At 49.2% G+C, this 13,109-nt stretch overlaps 1 protein-coding gene across 1 annotated transcript in view; it reads left to right on the forward strand.

Moving 5' to 3' along the window:
* LOC135050927 (transient receptor potential cation channel subfamily M member 2-like) overlaps positions 1-13,109 on the forward strand; it is a 307,254-nt gene that overhangs the window by 27,645 nt on the left and 266,500 nt on the right. The gene's annotated exons all lie outside the window — the stretch shown is intronic.

A 13,109-nucleotide genomic window follows, 5' to 3' on the forward strand; every position in this document is an offset into this window, starting at 1 on the left:
TTCTCATTTGTTTATTTTAAGAATACCCTCATTGCCTACATGGACCAAAGAGGACATGACACAAGGGATAAGTAAGTGATGGGACCAAATGTCTACAGGGATTCTAGGTAAGTATTCACAGTGAGTGCATTTATATATTTAACTTGTACTATCTACGGTGTGTGTTTTCTCTTTTTTTTAGATTTTTTTTACAGGAGGATTACAGATGCCAGTGGGTCCTTTTATGCTGCCCATGCTGACACTTGTGGTTCTCCAAGGGTCTGCATGTGGGGGAGACTTGCTGGGACCTGTAGTCCCCCTGTAAAAGACAATATTGTACTATTTTTCACACAAATGGACTATCAACTCGGCGCCCACCGCCCAGAGATGCGGGATAACCCAGGGCTTCAGCCCATGCCTAGGGTGCCTGAATAGGGAGGGGGGACCCTTTGTTCATTACATGTTCTCACAGTCCACCACATGTTCTCACAGTCCACTACATGTTCTCACAGTCCACCACATGTTCTCACAGTCCACTAAATGTTCTCACAGTCCACTACATGTTCTCACAGTCCAACACATGTTCTCGCAGTCCACTACATGTTCTCACAGTCCACTACATGTTCTCGCAGTCCACCACATGTTCTCACAGTCCACTACATGTTATCGCAGTCCACCACATGTTCTCACAGTCCACTACATGTTCTCGCAGTCCACCACATGTTCTCACAATCCACTACATGTTCTCGCAGTCCACTACATGTTCTCGCAGTCCACCACATGTTCTCACAGTCCACTACATGTTCTCGCAGTCCACCACATGTTCCTGCAGTCCACCACATGTTATCGCAGTCCACTACATGTTCATACAGTCCACTACATGTTCTCGCAGTCCACCACATGTTCTCACAGTCCACCACATGTTCTCACAGTCCACCACATGTTCTCACAGTCCACTACATGTTCTCACAGTCCACTACATGTTCTCACAGTCCACCACATGTTCTCGCAGTCCACCACATGTTCTCGCAGTCCACCACATGTTCTCGCAGTCCACCACATGTTCTCACAATCCACTACATGTTCTCACAGTCCACTACATGCTCTCACAGTCCACTACATGTTCTCACAGTCCACCACATGTTCTCACAGTCCACTACATGCTCTCACAGTCCACTACATGTTCTCACAGTCCACCACATGTTCTCACAGTCCACTACATGTTCTCACAGTCCACCACATGTTCTCACAGTCCACTACATGCTCTCACAGTCCACTACATGTTCTCACAGTCCACTACATGTTCTCACAGTCCACTACATGTGCAAGTTGTAAAAAAGTTTACAAAATGCAAATATTTGTAAAAAATTGCACCCTATTACATTTGGCCCAATGTATATTAATGGAATGTTTATGGTGTAGGTGCAAGCTTATAAGCACCTTAATATATTAAATATGTTATTGTATATAAACTAATGTTGAGGCAGCATTTATTACAAGCTTATTAGGAAATATAACATGGAAAACATTTTTTTAACACATAAAAACAAAATAATGTTGCCAACATATTCTCATGTACAGTATGCAATCCTACTGTGTATTTACATGTGACATAAAGCTTGATAACATGACCCCTAAAACTCTGGCCAGCAACTTCCATACTAGGGGTCAGCCTCCAACTCTCCCCCCATTACATGAACACTGGGGGTCATTCCGAGTTGTACGCTCGCTAGCAGTTTTTAGCAGCCGTGCAAACGCTATGCCGCCGCCCACTGGGAGTGTATTTTAGCTTAGCAGAAGTGCAAACGAAAGGATCACAGAGCGGCTACAAAGTTTTTTGGTGCAGTTTTAGAGTAGCTCAAAACCTGCTCAGCGCTTGCAATCACTTCAGACTGTTCAGTTCCGGATTTGACGTCACGAACACGCCCTGCGTTCTCACAGCCACGCCTGCGTTTTCCCTGGCACACCTGCGTTTTTCCTAACACTCCCTGAAAACGGTCAGATGCCACCCAGAAACGCCCTCTTCCTGTCAATCACTTTGCGGCCAGCAGGGCGACTGAAATGCATCGCTAGAACCCTGTGTGAAACGACATCGTTCGTTGTGCCCGTACGTCGCGCGTGCGCATTGCGCCGCATGCGCAGAACTGCCATTTTTTAGCCTGATCGCTGCGCTGCAAACAAATGCAGCTAGCGATCAACTCGGAAAAGCCACCATTATCCTCCTACTGCTCTACAGATCCCCGCTTCTGTATAGCAATGTTATGGTAATGTGGCGCACACACCAATAATGTGACACACGGTATACAGTGCATACAGTACATATAGTAGTTGTTCCACCAGACCAGTCCAGGCACCAGAAACGCCCCTCTAGGGGTCCAAATCTACACCCAATGACTGATCTGATAGAGCATTCCCCAAACTGTAAGAACAGTCCTGCTCTGTGACTGGTAACATTAGAGGAGGGAGAGTCCGGGTTGTGCACGATACACACCGTCTCCTGAAATGATAAAAATACATTTGTAGAGCAATGTTATTACATGAACGGTACGTGGGAAAGTGTCCCATCTAATTACAAAGAATCCATAAATGTGGAGAAATGACATCCGCTGGTCACGGGTTGCAGTAATTTCACATGTACATAAACATGTTATAACGAAGAGGACACAATTATTACATCTAGAATAAAATTCTGCCAAATAATGGCTAAGTCTTCAGTAAGTCAAACGCTGACAGGAAAGCTCTGGGTGCATCAGGCGGAGGACATGTCTGAGCCTCTCACAGCCCTACGGGAGGAAGCTGGGGTTATTAATGTTTTATTGGAACTGAAGATGATCGTTTATCATACACACTGTAGCAGCCAATACAGTATATTATCATAATTTCTCAGTTTTGTTATATATATTCTTTTATTGTACTTTCTCTGACGTCCTAGTGGATGCTGGGAACTCCGTAAGGACCATGGGGAATAGACGGGCTCCGCAGGAGACTGGGCACTCTAAAGAAAAGATTAGGTACTATCTGGTGTGCACTGGCTCCTCCCTCTATGCCCCTCCTCCAGACCTCAGTTAGAATCTTTGCCCGGCCAGAGCTGGGTGCTCCTAGTGGGCTCTCCTGAGCTCACTAGTAAAGAAAGTATTTGTTAGGTTTTTTAATTTCAGAGAGCTTCTGCTGGCAACAGACTCACTGCTACATGGGACTAAGGGGAGAGAAGCAAACCTACCTGCTTGCAGCTAGCTTGTGCTTCTTAGGCTACTGGACACCATTAGCTCCAGAGGGTTCGAACACAGGCACCTGTCCTCGATCGTCCGTTCCCGGAAGCCGCGCCGCCGTCCCCCTCGCAGAGCCAGAAGAACAGAAGCTTGAAGACGACAAAATCGGCGGCAGAAGACTCCTGTCTTCATTTAAGGTAGCACACAGCACCGCAGCTGTGCGCCATTGCTCCCAGCACACTTACACACTCCGGTTACTGTAGGGTGCAGGGCGGTGGGGGGGGGGGGGGGGGGTAGGGGGAGCGCCCTGGGCAGCAATTGAAGTACCTTTTGGCAATAAAAATACATATATACAGTCTGGCACTGTATATATGTAAAAAACCCCGCCATTTTTTTACACAGAAAGCGGGACAGAAGCCCGCCACTGAGGGGGTGGGGCCTTCTTCCTCAGCACACCAGCGCCATTTTCTCTTCACAGCTCCGCTGGAAGCAGCTCCCCAGGCTCTCCCCTGCAGTATCCAGGTACAAAAAGGGTAAAAAAGAGAGGGGGGGCACATAAATTTAGGCGCAAATAAGACATATAAAGCAGCTATTGGGTAATCACTTATTATAAGTGAAAATCCCTGTGTTATATAGCGCTGTGGTGTGTGCTGGCATACTCTCTCTCTGTCTCCCCAAAGGACTTTGTGGGGTCCTGTCCTCAGTCTGAGCATTCCCTGTGTGTGTGCGGTGTGTCGGTACGGCTGTGTCGACATGTTTGATGAGGAGGGTTACGTGGAGGCGGAGCAAGGGCAGATAAGTGTGTTGTCGCCCCCGTCGGGGCCGACACCTGATTGGATGGATATGTGGAAGGTCTTAAACGACAATGTAAGCTCCTTACATAAAAGGTTTGATGACGCTGCAGCCTTGGGACAGCCGGGGTCTCAGCCCGCGCCTGCCCAGGCGACTCAGAAACCGTCAGGGGCTCATAAACGCCCTCTATCTCAGATGGTTGACACAGATGTCGACACAGAGTCCGACTCCAGTGTCGACGATGATGAGGCACATTTACAGTCTAAAATGACCAAGGCCATCCGATACATGATTATTGCAATGAAAGATGTATTACACATTTCTGAGAGTAACCCTGTTAATTCCAAGAGGGTTTATATGTTTGGGGAGAAAAAGCAGCCAGTGACTTTTCCCCCATCTGATGAATTAAATGAATTATGTGAAGAAGCGTGTAGTTCCCCTGATAAGAAACTAGTAATTTCTAAGAGGCTACTGATGGCGTACCCTTTCCCGCCAACGGACAGGTTACGTTGGGAAACAACCCCTAGGGTGGACAAGGCGCTGACACGCTTATCTAAAAAGGTGGCCCTGCCGTCTCAGGATACGGCCGCCCTAAAGGAGCCTGCGGATAGAAAGCAGGAGGCTATCCTGAAGTCTGTGTATACACACTCAGGTACTATACTGAGACCTGCTATTGCTTCAGCCTGGATGTGTAGTGCTGTAGCAGCATGGACAGATACTCTGTCAGACGACATAGATTCCCTCGACAGGGATACTGTTTTGCTAACCCTGGGCCATATAAAAGACGTCGTCTTATATATGCGGGATGCTCAGAGGGACATTTGCCTGCTGGGCTCTAGAATTAATGCTATGTCCATTTCTGCCAGGAGGGTCTTATGGACTCGGCAATGGACAGGAGATGCTGATTCTAAAAAACACATGGAGGTTTTGCCTTATAAGGGTGAGGAATTGTTTGGGGACGGTCTATCGGACCTCGTGTCCACAGCGACAGCTGGAAAGTCGACTTTCTTGCCTCAGGTTTCCTCACAGCCTAAGAAAGCACCGTATTATCAAATGCAGTCCTTTCGTTCTCAGAAAGGCAAGAGGTCAGGGTTGCATCCTTTCTTGCCAGAGGCAGGGGTAGAGGTAAGAAGCTGCACCATGCAGCCAGTTCCCAGGAACAAAAGTCCTCCCCTGCTTCCACTAAGTCCACCGCATGACGTTGGGGCTCCACAGGCGGAGCCAGGTGCGGTGGGGGCGCGTCTCCGAAACTTCAGCAACCAGTGGGTTCGCTCACAGGTGGATCTCTGGGCTGTACAAATTGTATCTCAGGGATACAAGCTGGAATTCGAAGCGACTTCTCCCCGCCGTTACCTCAAATCAGCCTTGCCAGCTTCCCCCATGGAAAGGGAGGTAGTGCTGGCGGCAATTCACAAGCTGTACCTCCAGCAAGTGATTATCAGGGTCCCCCTCCTTCAACAGGGAAGGGGTTACTATTCCACAATGTTTGTGGTACCGAAACCGGACGGTTCGGTGAGACCCATTCTGAATTTAAAGTCCTTGAACACTTATATAAAGAAATTCAAGTTCAAAATGGAATCATTCAGAGCGGTTATTGCAAGCCTGGAAGAGGTTGATTTTATGGTGTCGCTGGACATCAAGGATGCTTACTTGCATGTCCCCATTTATCCACTTCACCAGGAGTACCTCAGGTTTGTGGTACAGGACTGTCATTACCAGTTCCAGACGTTGCCGTTTGGCCTGTCCACGGCACCGAGGATATTTACCAAGGTAATGGCCGAAATGATGATATTCCTTCGGAAGAAGGGAGTTATAGTTATACCGTACTTGGACGATCTCCTCATAAAGGCGAGGTCCAGAGAGCAGTTGTTGATCAGCGTAGCACTCTCTCAGGAAGTGTTGCAACAGCACGGCTGGATTCTGAATGTTCCAAAGTCGCAGCTGATTCCTACGACGCGTCTGCTTTTCCTGGGCATGATTCTGGACACAGAACAGAAGAAGGTGTTTCTCCCGGTGGAGAAGGCCCAGGAATTAGCATCTCTGGTCAGGGACCTCCTGAAACCAAAACAGGTATCGGTGCATCACTGCACGCGAGTCCTGGGAAAGATGGTGGCTTCATACGAAGCCATTCCCTTCGGCAGGTTCCATGCAAGGATCTTTCAGTGGGATCTGTTGGACAAGTGGTCCGGATCGCATCTTCAGATGCATCGGCTGATCACCCTGTCCCCAAGGGCCAGGGTGTCTCTTCTGTGGTGGCTGCGGAGTGCTCACCTTCTCGAGGGCCGCAGGTTCGGCATACAGGACTGGGTCCTGGTGACCACGGATGCAAGCCTCCGAGGATGGGGGGCAGTCACTCAGGGAAGAAACTTCCAAGGGCTGTGGTCAAGTCTGGAGACTTCTCTACACATAAATATACTGGAACTAAGGGCCATTTACAATGCCCTGAGTCAAGCAAAGCCCCTGCTTCGAAACCGGCCAGTGCTGATTCAGTCAGACAACATCACGGCGGTCGCCCATGTAAACCGCCAGGGCGGCACAAGAAGCAGGATGGCAATGGCGGAAGCCACAAAGATTCTTCGGTGGGCGGAGAATCACGTGCAAGCACTGTCAGCAGTGTTCATTCCGGGAGTGGACAACTGGGAAGCAGACTTCCTCAGCAGACACGACCTCCACCCGGGAGAGTGGGGACTTCATCAAGAAGTCTTCACACAGATTGCAAACCGATGGGAACTGCCACAGGTGGACATAATGGCGTCCCGCCTCAACAAAAAGCTAAAAAGATATTGCGCCAGGTCAAGGGACCCTCAGGCGATAGCTGTGGACGCCCTAGTGACACCGTGGGTGTACCAGTCGGTATATGTGTTTCCTCCTCTTCCTCTCATACCCAAGGTACTGAGAATAGTAAGAAAGAGAGGAATAAGAACAATACTCATTGTTCCGGATTGGCCAAGAAGGACTTGGTACCCGGAACTGCAAGAAATGCGCACAGAGGACCCATGGCCTCTGCCTCTCAGACAGGACCTGCTGCAACAAGGGCCCTGTCTGTTCCAAGACTTACCGCGGCTGCGTTTGACGGCATGGCGGTTGAACGCCGGATCCTAGCGGAAAAAGGCATTCCGGATTAAGTTATTCCTACGCTGATTAAGGCTAGGAAGGACGTGACAGCAAAGCATTATCACCGTATATGGCGAAAATATGTTGCTTGGTGTGAGGCCAGGACGGCCCATACAGAGGAATTCCAGCTGGGTCGATTCCTGCACTTCCTACAGTCAGGGGTGACTATGGGCCTAAAATTGGGATCCATAAATGTCCAGATTTCGGCCCTATCCATTTTCTTTCAAAAAGAACTGGCTTCACTGCCTGAGGTTCAAATGTTTGTTAAGGGAGTGCTGCATATTCAGCCCCCTTTTGTGCCACCAGTTGCACCCTGGGATCTTAACGTTGTGTTGGATTTCCTAAAATCCCACTGGTTCGAGCCACTTAAGACCGTGGAACTAAGGTATCTCACGTGGAAAGTGGTCATGCTGTTGGCCTTAGCATCGGCTAGGCGTGTGTCGGAATTGGCGGCTTTGTCATGTAAAAGCCCATATCTTATCTTCCATATGGACAGGGCAGAATTGAGGACTCGTCCCCAATTTCTCCCAAAGGTGGTATCATCGTTTCATTTGAACCAACCTATTGTGGTGCCTGCGGCTACTCTGGACTTGGAGGACTCCAAGTTGCTGGACGTAGTCAGGGCTTTGAAAATATATGTTTCCAGAATGGCTGGAGTCAGGAAGACTGACTCGCTGTTTATCCTGCATGCACCCAACAAGCTGGGTGCTCCTGCTTCAAAGCAGACTATTGCTCGCTGGATCTGTAGCACGATTCAGCTGGCTCATTCTGCGACTGGATTGCCGCATCCAAAATCAGTAAAAGCCCATTCCACAAGGAAGGTGGGCTCTTCTTTGGCGGCTGCCCGAGGGGTCTCGGCTTTACAGCTTTGCCGAGCGGCTACTTGGTCGGGTTCAAACACCTCTTATGCACACCATTGCCTGCAGGAATGTACTGGTGTCTGAACGGAGAGGGATGCAAAACAAATGAACTCACAGACAGACTGGGGAATATGACATTACGTACACAGAAGGTGATAGGGTAACAAAATAAACACAAAGTGAACAGAGAAGCCCAGAGGCTAAGAAACTGGGTGTCTCCCTAGTATTAGGAGTGCTCAGATGGAAAGAAGCAAGATGTTGTGTTTTAATACGTAGAGAACCCGAAATGCTGTTGCTAAGGGCAACAGCAAAACCCTAAAGGGTTACCAACGGGTGTGGCAGTAAACTCCTTGGTCAGAGATGGAATAATAGACACAAGGAGAGTCTCCACAATCCTAGTCCTCATTTGCAGTGCACTGGTTCAGCTTACTGCCACTAAACTGACACCAGAACACCTTGCACAGTGAGAAAGGATTTTGGCAGGCAAGTCTGAGAATACAGCCGCAAACTTGCTAAGTTCACAGAGTAGCAAAAGAACCCCAGCAAGTTAAACGACTGACTCCAGTCTTACTGCTAGGTCTGGATTGGCAGAGTGTAGTACCAAATCCCAAGGCCTATTTGCAGTAAGCAACAAACAAATACAAAGCTACACAGTACTGGCTAACTTTCAGGAACTGACTAACCAACAAAGATTCAGCAGCATCTGCTTAACCTGAGAAGAGGCCTTATATAGCAGGTGCTGTCCACGCCCCACTCAGACCTCACAGACTGTGAGCACAAAAACCAGCACCGAATCCCCTGCTGTGCACAAAGCCTGTAACCACTGCACAGCAAAAGACCCGAACCGGAGTATCAGCTGCGCTCAGGCCACTCCGCTAGCACTTGTCTCCCGGTTGCCATGACGACGTGGCAGCACAGGGCAGGAGACCCTAACAGTACCCCCCCTCTGACGAGGGGTCAAAGAACCCCTACCACCGGGTTTATCGGGGAACTGCAAGAAGAAAGAGCGTATCAGTCTGGGGGCATGAAGATCACAACTGCGCACCCACGACCGCTCCTCCGGGCCATACCCCTTCCAGTGCACCAAAAATGACAGCCGACCCCGAACCATCTTGGAGTCAAGAATCCTTTCAACAACAAACTCCCTCTGGCCACGTATCAGAAGAGGAGAAGGTCTTCCACTGGAAGAAGGATTACTAATCGCCCGTTTTAAAAGGGAACAATGAAATGTTTTATTGATCCCCAAAGAACGGGGCAGATCTAACTGAAATGCCACCGGATTGATAACCCTAAGTGATCTTATAAGGGCCGATGAACCGGGGGCCTAACTTATGAGATGGCTGTCTCAACTTCAAATTCTTGGTAGACAACCAGACGAAGTCTCCTAATTTGAAGCTGCAGGGTCTTTTCCGCTTATCAAAAACCCTTTTGGTCACTAATGACACAGACACAAGGGCTTTCTTCACTTTCCTCCAAATACCCCTAAGGATCGAAACCACAGAGGAACCACCAGGCGTGGAGTCCAGGGGGTCAAAAGAATTGGCCTTAGGATGATGCCCATACACACAAAGGAAGGGAGAGATCCCTGTAGCAGAGTGAGCCGCGTTGTTATAGGCAAACTCCGCCATGGACAGATGAGCAACCCAGTCAGTCTGACACTTGGAGACATAACACCTGAGGAACTGCTCCAAGGACTGGTTCACCCTTTCAGTCTGCCCATTAGACTGCGGATGGTAGCCTGACGACAAGCTGACAGAAATCTGGAGATCGGAACAAAATGCCCTCCAGAATTTGGCCACAAACTGGGATCCGCGGTCAGAGACCACATCAAGTGGCAACCCGTGGAGGCGCACAACATGCAGCATAAATAATTCAGACAGGCGTCTGGCCGATGGCAGCCCAACCAGTGGAACGAAGTGCGCCATCTTCGAAACCCTGTCAACGACAACCCAGATGGCTGTCATCCCCGAGGATTTGGGCAAGTCCACCACAAAATCCATTGAAATGTGGGTCCATGGCTTAGATGGAATAGAGAGTGGATGTAATGAGCCAACAGGAACCCCTCTAGGAGTCTTATTTCGGGCACAGATGTCACATGCCCGAACCCACTGATCCACATCCTTAGCCACCGAGGGCCACCACACCGCCCTAGATAGCAACTCCCGAGTTCTGGCAATACCCGGGTGACCTGCCGACTTCTTGGCATGGAATTCCAGGAACACTCGCTGTCTTAACCTAGGAGGCACAAACAAAAGACCTACCGGAAGGTCTGGAGGAGCCTGCTCCTGTGCTCTAAGGACTAATGACAAGAGGTCCTGGGTAATGCCCACTTTAATACATGATGGGGAAGCAATGGGCAATGGCTCCTCGGTGGTCTCCTGGATTGGAGCAAAACTCTGCGAGAGCGCATCAGCCTTGATGTTTTTTGACCCAGGGCGATATGTTATCAAAAAATTAAAGCGAGCAAAAAACAAAGCCCATCGTGCCTGCCTGGCATTGAGACGCTTCGCTGACTCTAAATATGCCAAATTCTTATGGTCAGTGAGAATTGAGACCACAAACTTAGCCCCCTCAAGCCAGTGTCTCCACTCCTCGAGTGCATCCTTAATAGCCAACAATTCCCGGTTACCCACGTCATAATTCATCTCGGCAGGCGAAAATTTACGGGAAAAGTAAGCACAGGGATGAAGGCGATTATCAGACACTCCCATCTGAGAGAGCACTGCCCCAATACCCATCTCAGAGGCATCCACCTCCACCACAAAAGGACGCTCTGGATCTGGGTGTCGCAGCACCTTGTCCGAGACAAATGCCCTTTTGAGACGGGCAAAAGCCGCTTTGGCCTCACAAGACCAGTGAGCAACATCCGCCCCTTTCTTAGTGAGTGCCACCAAGGGCGCCACTATAGACGAAAATCCAGCGATAAATCGTCTATAAAAATTTGCAAAGCCCAGGAAACGCTGAAGCGCCTTCAAACTAGTGGGCTGCACCCAATCCAGGACTGCCTGTACCTTGGAACCCTCCATTTGGAAACCTTCTGGGGAGATAATATATCCTAGAAATGCGATTTGCTGAACTTCAAATTCGCACTTCTCCAGCTTCGCCCCAAGCCGGTGGTCTCTGAGTTTCTGGAGGACTAAGCGTACATGCTTCCGATGTTCCTCCAGGGAATGGGAGAAGATTAGGATGTCATCTAAGTATACAACTAAGAATCTATCCAAATATTCCCTGAGCACATCGTTCATGAAATCCTGGAAGACTGCCGGGGCATTACAGAGCCCAAAAGGCATCACCAAATATTCATAATGCCCTGAGTGGGTATTAAAGGCAGTCTTCCATTCATCCCCCTCTCTTATTCGGATTAGATTGTACGCACCGCGTAGGTCAATCTTAGAAAAAATGGTGGCAGTACGAAGCTGGTCAAACAAGACCGAAATGAGAGGCAGTGGGTATGAGTTTTTAATCGTGATACGGTTCAATTCCCTGAAGTCGATGCAGGGTCGCAACGAACCGTCCTTTTTACCCACGAAGAAGAACCCCAACCCAACTGGAGACTGTGAAGGTCTGATAAATCCCTTAGCCAAGTTCTCCTGAATGTACTTTGCCATAGCCTGAGTCTCAGGACATGACAGGGAGTACAACCTGCTTTTGGGAAGCTTAGCATTCGGCAACAAATCAATGGCACAGTCATAGGGGCGATGGGGAGGTAGTACCTCTGCAACTTTTTTGGAGAACACGTCCGCAAAATCTGCATAACATCCTGGCAATCCTGGCAAACTTAGCTGCGAAAGCCTGACTGGAAGGCTCAAGCAACTCCTGAAACAATCAGTACCCCAACTAAGAATCTCCCCAGAGACCCAGTCAAATTGAGGATTGTGGGCCCTTAACCAGGGTAACCCCAACACCAATGGGGCATAAGTACAGACAGTCACATAAAAGGACAATTTTTCAGAGTGTGTGGCTCCAATAAACAAAGAAATCTGGCTAGTGCAAGAGGTAATTTTACCCTGGGATAATGGTTCCCCGTTTAACCCACAGATCTCAATTTCCGATGCCAAGGGTACAAAGGGAACAGAGTGTTTCAGGGCGAATTGGCGGTCCATAAAAACCCCGTCGGCCCCACTGTCCACAAAGGCCTCAGTCTTGACAGTTTGACTGAGGATCTTCAAGGTCACGGAATGATAAAAGTCTTCTTGGGAAATTCTGACTTCTGGCCTGACAGGATATTTCCCATCACCCTCAGGCCCTGAAGTTTTCCGGCTTTTCTGGGCATGATACTACCACATGACCTTTATTCCCACAGTACAAACACAACCCCTGCTGTCTCCTCCGCGTCTTCTCACGCGAGGAGAGGCGGGTAGCCCCAATTTGCATAGGGTCCTCGGAAAATTCCTCAGAGTCTGAGGTTCCCTTGGGAAAGAAGGAAACCTCGGTCTCCCTTTCAAGCCTACACTCTCTCAGCCGTCTATCCACCCGGATGGATAACTGCATGAGCTGATCCAAGCTATCAGGCAAGGGATATTGTACCAGTTGGTCTTTTATCTGGTTAGAAAGACCTCTTCGGTACTGGTGTCTCAGGGCTGGGTCATTCCACTGGGTATCATGGGCCAACCTCCGAAACTCCGTACAGTAAACCGCAACTGGCCTTCGCCCTTGCTTAAGGATCGAAATCTGAGCCTCGGCTGAGGCCGTCTTGTCAGGGTCATCATACAACATGCCCAGTGCCGTAAAAAAAGCATCAACACTTTTAAGCGACGGACAGTCAGGCTGCAACCCATATGCCCAGACCTGTGGGTCTCCTTGTAGCAAGGAAATCACTATGCCCACCCGCTGAATCTCTCTGACCCAGAAGACTGAGGCCTAAGCTGGAAATATAGCTTGCAGCTCTCCTTGAAACAAAAGAACTGCGAGCGATCTCCAGAAAAACGATCCGGGAGATTTACTTTTGGCTGCTTAACCCCTGAAGGTGCTGCTGCTGCGGGAGCTCCGCCAGCGGCCTGGGAGGTGTGCATTTTAATGGACAAATCATTAAATTGTCGAGTCAAGACCTGCACCTGATCGACCACCTGTTGCAAAGCATTTTGAGGGGTATGCTCCATATTCCCACAAAATTTCAACAGGAGTATTTGGCTGCTGAATATGTTATGCACACCAG

Source organism: Pseudophryne corroboree, chromosome 2 (assembly GCF_028390025.1).
Source record: "Pseudophryne corroboree isolate aPseCor3 chromosome 2, aPseCor3.hap2, whole genome shotgun sequence".
NCBI classification, from domain to species: domain Eukaryota; kingdom Metazoa; phylum Chordata; class Amphibia; order Anura; family Myobatrachidae; genus Pseudophryne; species Pseudophryne corroboree.